This window comes from Lycorma delicatula, chromosome 1 (assembly GCF_047948215.1).
Source record: "Lycorma delicatula isolate Av1 chromosome 1, ASM4794821v1, whole genome shotgun sequence".
Lineage (NCBI taxonomy): Eukaryota > Metazoa > Arthropoda > Insecta > Hemiptera > Fulgoridae > Lycorma > Lycorma delicatula.
This window is the reverse complement of record NC_134455.1, coordinates 253,557,718-253,564,974: the sequence shown is the minus strand read 5'-3', so window position 1 is coordinate 253,564,974 and position 7,257 is coordinate 253,557,718. Positions and strand designations below refer to the sequence as shown.

The 7,257-nt window shown below is 38.4% G+C and overlaps 1 non-coding gene across 1 annotated transcript; it reads left to right on the top strand.

The window, feature by feature from the left end:
• Positions 1 to 1,009: 1,009 nt before the first annotated feature.
• LOC142318613 (U6 spliceosomal RNA) lies at positions 1,010 to 1,115 on the top strand. Its single transcript, XR_012754988.1, has one exon. It is a non-coding gene; the product is annotated as a U6 spliceosomal RNA (small nuclear RNA).
• Positions 1,116 to 7,257: the final 6,142 nt, after the last annotated feature.

Here is a 7,257-nt window from a genome sequence, read left to right as displayed (position 1 = left end):
TAATAATAATAATAATAATAATAATAATAATAATAATAATAATAATAATAATAATAATAATAATAATAATAATAATAATAATAATAATAATAATAATAATAATAATAATAATAATAATAATAATAATAATAATAATAATAATAATAATAATAATAATAATAATAATAATAATAATAATAATAATAATAATAATAATAATAATAATAATAATAATAATAATAATAATAATAATAATAATAATAATAATAATAATAATAATAATAATAATAATAATAATAATAATAATAATAATAATAATAATAATAATAATAATAATAATAATAATAATAATAATAATAATAATAATAATAATAATAATAATAATAATAATAATAATAATAATAATAATAATAATAATAATAATAATAATAATAATAATAATAATAATAATAATAATAATAATAATAATAATAATAATAATAATAATAATAATAATAATAATAATAATAATAATAATAATAATAATAATAATAATAATAATAATAATAATAATAATAATAATAATAATAATAATAATAATAATAATAATAATAATAATAATAATAATAATAATAATAATAATAATAATAATAATAATAATAATAATAATAATAATAATAATAATAATAATAATAATAATAATAATAATAATAATAATAATAATAATAATAATAATAATAATAATAATAATAATAATAATAATAATAATAATAATAATAATAATAATAATAATAATAATAATAATAATAATAATAATAATAATAATAATAATAATAATAATAATAATAATAATAATAATAATAATAATAATAATAATAATAATAATAATAATAATAATAATAATAATAATAATAATAATAATAATAATAATAATAATAATAATAATAATAATAATAATAATAATAATAATAATAATAATAATAATAATAATAATAATAATAATAATAATAATAATAATAATAATAATAATAATTAATAATAATAATAATTTGTACTTGCTTCGGCAGTACATATACTAAAATTGGAACGATACAGAGAAGATTAGCATGGCCCTGCGCAAGGATGACACGCAAAATCGTGAAGCGTTCCACATTTTTTGCCCTGAGGTAGATAATCCCCACGTCCGGAACACAACATCTATGTTCCACGTCCAGGGCGGCAACAGCTGTACCTTTGTACATCACATATAGCTGGCTAACGGGGTTCCGAGTAAATTTCTCGGTTATGCATTGTTAAGTTTGACCTGGTTCCAACTTCAGGTCACTAAATGGACTGGATTTTTGGCTACCTGCAGGAAATGGAGTAACTTATGATTTTGGATATGGATTCATACCATTCTTAGAGCTGGCGATGTGGCGGCCAGGGTCAATGTTATTGCAGGTGTAACGGAGACCCTTCCGTTGTCCACATGCCCCCTGCGATGGCAAGCATGTAGCAATGGTGCCCATGTATGTCGGTGCATGGGAGCTCTGAAAGCTTCGGTGAGTAGGAGCCTGGAGTCAGTGCAGAGACTGCGCATCCGCTCTCTGCCAGGACATATGCCGGTTCCACCGGAGTACCGGATAGGACCTCCAAGGTTAGTAGCCCTGGAGTGGGGGTGTACCCCGGCGGCTAGCCTTGCTACAGAAGGGATCAATGTTCATGAATTTTCCTGAACAAACTCACGTGGCAGAGGGTGCACGTAAACACCCTCGTTTAGAAACCGCCGATTCGCCACAAGCGAAGCGGAAAAAAAGTAAGGAGAGTGATAGAATTAGAAAAGATGCTGATAAAATCAGTAAAGATTTGAGAAAAGCTTTGTTTGGTAATAATGTTCCCAAACCAAGATTTTTGGTCATTACAAAAGAGAATGGTAACTTCCAAAAGGTAAGTCCATTCTTAATTGCTAGAGAGATTACAAATTGTGCTGGTGGTCCTGTCAAGGATATCCGTAAGACGTTTAACGGATTACATGTCGAAACTATAAACGACATGCAAAGTCAGAAAGTCCAGGCGTTGAAGAAGATCGGTGAATTTGCGGTTACTGTCCAACCGCATAGTACACTTAATTCATCTAGAGGAGTTGTTGTTTGCCGTGATCTTCTTAACTGTACTGAAGAAGAAATAGTGCAGGAAATGTCTAGCCAGGGAGTGACACATTGTCGCAGACTTTCTATGAGACGAAACGGTGAGATTCTTCCTTCGGCCTCTCATGTATTGACATTCAATAGGCCAAGTCTTCCTGAAAAGGTACGAGCTGGCATCCATCGGCTTGATGTACGGGCATTTATTCCGCAGCCGATGAGATGTTTTAGATGTCAACGTTTCGGACACACTGCCGCTAGATGTGAAGCGCAGGAAATTTGTATATGCGGATCGAAGATACATGAGGGTGATCCATGTAAAGACCCTCCAGTCTGCATTAATTGTAAAGGGCACCATAACTGTCGATCCAGGAACTGCCCAGTATACAAATCAGAAACAGCCATTCAGGAGGTTAAAACGCTTCAAAAAGTCAGCTACCCTGAAGCGAAGAAGATTGTAAACCTACGTACACCTAGACCATCGACTTCATACGCAGAAGCAGCTGCTGCTCCCCCCACACCTAAAATCAACGTGGAGCAGTTGCTTAATACGATGGCGCCAAGTCTCGCGACAATAATAGAAAGAATCATTGATTCCAAGATCGAGTCGACTCATCAGATACAACAAAGTAAACATGAGAAGGCTCAATCCCGGACTGACGTCGCCGACAGAAGACCCGTACCAGCGCAGTTTAAAAAACCGGCAAAATCCTCGATTATAACTCCAGCAATAGACGTAATGAAGAAAAATCTTGATTTATCCGAGAAAGATCTAAAGATCACCCCGACGACGAGTCATATAGCTAAGGATACTGTGACAAGAGTACAGGAAAAATCTGCGTCAACCAAAATGGAGGTGCAAGTAACTATCGAGAAAGCACCAGACACAGACGATATTAAAACCGTACCAACAGAGGCCCCAAAAGCTCAGAGAACAACTGTGGCGAGAGCATCTGTATCAGCCGGCCCAAGCACAGCCTTAGATATCGAATCTAGTTCATCAGCCGCCGAAAGTGCATCGGTTGCAAGTTTAGACTCAATTGCAACGATGCTCACAGCACCATTGAAGCTTTCATCACCTGATGTAAGCCGGCGAACGTCATTGGCGTCGGAAAGAGAAGACGAAGCCATGTCCGAAGCCTCAGACACTCTGTCGTCGGAAGTTGAGGCCGTTCGCAGGATGGAAAAGCGGTGTAAAAAAGGTTGGCCGAAAGGAAAGCCTAGGCGGTAATTTGTGGATTCGAAGTTAGGAGAACATAAATTTTTGAACATTTTTGATTCAGAGAAATGTGAATAATTGAACCTTTTTTTAATTTTTTTTTGAAGTGGGATGGGGCTAATGACCAAAGTAGTCGATGCCCCTAAAAACCTCAAAAAAAAAAAAAAAAAAAAAAAAAAATAATAATAATAATAATAATAATAATAATAATAATAATAATAATAATAATAATAATAATAATAATAATAATAATAATAATAATAATAATAATAATAATAATAATGCCCTGAGGTAGATATTCCCCACGTCCGGAACACAACATCTACGTTCCACGTCCAGGGCGGTAACAGCTGTACTTAAGTACATTACATATAGCTGGCTAACGGGGTTCCGAGTGTTGTTCTCGGATATACTTTTTTCGGTCGACTTACATCTATAGGCCGAATTACAGGACTGGACTTTACGGCCACCTGCAGATATGACATTATTAACGATTACGGAAATGGATTAATACCGCCGTTAGAGCTGGCGATGTGGCGGCCACGGTCAAAGTTATTTGCAGGTGTAACGGAGACCTTTCGTCGTCCACATGCCCCCTGCGATGGCAAGCATGTAGTTAAGGTGCCCATGTTCGGAGCATGGGAGCCCTGAAAGCTTCGGTGTGTAGGGGCCTGGAGTCAGTGCAGAGACTGCGCATCCGCTCTCTGCCAGGACATATGCCGGTTCCACCGGAGTACCGGAACGGACCTCCAGGGTTGGTAGCCCTGGAGTGGGGGTGTACCCCGGCGGCTAGCCTTACTACAGAAGGGATTACTTGTTCATGAATTTTCCTGAACAAACCAACGTGGCAGAGGGTGCACGTAAACACCCTCGTTTAGAGCCGGCTGTTTCGCCTGAAGCGAAACGCCGAAAGAGTACGGAGAGTAAGAAGATAGAAATTGAGGCTAGAAAAAGCTTACAAAAGGCTTTTTTTAAAAGTAGTAATGTACCGAAACCCAAATATTTGGTCATTACAAAGGAGGATGGAAATTTCTCGAGGGTGAGTCCTTTTCTCATCGCTCGAGAAATAAACAAATGTGCTGGAGGCCCTGTTAAAGAAATCAGGAAAACCTTTACGGGACTCCATGTAGAGACTGTTAATGATATACAGTCTCAGAAGATTTTAGGGCTGAAGAAAATTGGAGAGCTAGCGGTACGTGTAGATCCCCACGGCACGCTCAACACCTCAAGGGGTGTTGTGGTCTGTCGGGATCTTTTGAATTGTTCGGAGCAAGAGATTGTAGAGGAGCTGGCAGCACAAGGAGTAATAGAGTGCCGTCGATTGAACATGAGAAGGAACGGTGAGGTCTTACCCTCAGCTTCTCATGTCCTCACTTTCAACCGGCCTACTTTGCCAGAAAAGATAAGAGCGGGGATTCACCGTTTGGATGTGCGGGCATTTGTCCCACAGCCGATGAGGTGCTTCAAGTGCCAACGCTTTGGCCACACCGCTCTTAGATGCGAAAGACCGCAAATATGCGTGTGCGGTGAAGAGGTGCATGAGGGAGAGCCATGTAAAGAGCCTCCTACATGCATAAACTGCAAAGGAGCGCATTCTTGTAGATCAAGGAATTGTCCTGTCTACAAAGATGAGGTAGCTGTGCAGGAAGTAAAAACCCTGCAAAAGGTCAGCTACTTCGATGCAAAAAAAATAGTTAACGCCCGTAAGCCTAGAGCAGCAACATCTTATGCTCAGGCTGCGGCTACTGTTCCTGCTCCTGCTCCGATTGCTGTAGATGAGGCACAAATCATAAATAAACTTGCTCCCACTTTGGCTAACATGATTGAGAGGATCATCGAAAATAAGATGAAACCTTTTGGTAATAAAGAACTTGTTAAGCCAAAGATAGTGGTACAGCCTGCTGAAGATAAGACGATAAAAGTGAAAGTTGCTCCTCCAGAAAAGAAAACGGACACCAAACCAGACTGTCAAGTCCGTCTCAGCGAGATCCTCGATGAAAAGAAAAAGGTGATACCTATAGAGTCTGTTATGGAGGCTCCCAAGCCTCCTGTAACTGAAGTGGCCTCTAAGCCTCAGAGGCCACAAAAAATCACACAGGGGGGGCGAGTGTCCCCCCTCCCACAGGCGGTGACCGGTGCGACCCCCGTGTTGGGGAGCGGCCAGGTTGCCGCCTCTCAATCGGCGCCTGAAACCGGCGCCGATCCATGCCCGTCGTCGTCGGCGGCTTCGGTGGTCTCCGATACGGAGACCGGAAGCCTTACAGGCGACGACCTTCTCCGCGAACACGATGCTGTTCGTAGGATGGAGAAGAAAAGGAAAAAGGGATGGCCGAAAGGAAAACCCAGGCAATAATTTAATTAAAAATTAAAAATTAGCGAGTCGATTGTACAATGGAACATCAATGGATGTTTTTCAAACATCCATGAGCTCCAACGCTTGGTACATGACGTAGACCCGATTTGTATATGTCTGCAAGAAACGCATTTCCGCCGAAATGAATATTTTAAAATAAAAGGATTCGATATATTTCGGCGAGATCAACCGCCAAATGTAAGAGTTAGAGGTGGAGTAGCTATATTAACATCGACTAGAGCTACCACCGAAGCGGTTGTTCTAAACACCAACCTACAAGCGGTCGCCGTCAGAATGAAGCGACCGCTTAAGATCACTGTGTGCAGCATATACTTACCGAATTACGATTGGATTAAGGATGACATAGAAAGATTAATTTCCGAGCTTCCCCCACCTGTTTTACTGGTGGGTGATTTTAACGCTCATAATTCTCTCTGGGGATCGGATCGAGTAGATCCCCGTGGAAGAGAACTGGAAGGGTTCCTGATGAATTCTGAACTTATTATTTTAAATGACGGATCAGGAACCTTTTTCAATGCCAGAGATGGATCGACGTCCTGTATAGATCTTGCACTTATAAGCGGATCGATAGCACCGAGGTACAGCTTCCATGTTATAGACGATCTGCATGGAAGCGATCATTTCCCGGTGCAAATTGTAACTGATGTTACTAGAACAATATATCCCATCCCTAAAAGATGGTTATTTGAAAAGGCAGACTGGACGAGCTTCACAGCTAGAACGATGCTCCCGAAAACAACTGGAGTTATCGGAGAAGATGTCGACGCCATAACAAATGCAATAATTGAGTCGGCATCGAGATATATTCCCAAAACATCTGGGAAACTTACAAAGAAACCCGTTCCATGGTGGAACGATGAAATAAGTGAAGCTATTAAAAGAAAGAAAAGGGCGTATAATGCCTTTAAGAAGCGTCCTAGTATAGAAAATCTTGTTGCCTTTAAGAAATACAGGGCGTATGCAAAACGTCTTATGATAGATTCAAAGAAACGATCCTGGCAGCAATACGTGTCATCCATCGACAAAACCACTACAGCAGCAGATGTTTGGAGGAAAGTGAAGGCGATTTGTGGGCGTAATGATTTTGCTCCCATAACTAGCCTTCAAGATGAAGATGAAATAAAAGATACTCCATATGAAATTGCAGAGCTCTTATCCAATCATTTCGAAAAGGCCAGCAAAACGGCCAACTACGAGGAAGGTTTTCGAACCAAAAAAGAAGAACACGACGGTCTACTAAATTTTGGAACTGAGTATAATTACTCATATAATGTACCATTTAAAATGGAAGAATTCACGAAAGCGTTGGAAAAATCAGGTAACACAGCTGCTGGTCCGGATGAAATCCACTACAATATGATCAGGCAGCTGAATACCACTGCAAAGTGTAGATTATTAGAACTATATAATAAAATATGGCGGGATGGAACGTACCCGCAGCAGTGGAAAAAAGCTTATGTTGTTCCAGTACCTAAGAAAAATAAAAATTTAACAGACCCCAATAGCTACCGTCCTATTTCTTTGACGTGTGCTATGGGAAAAATATTGGAAAAAATGATTAATAATCGACTCGTCTGGGTTTT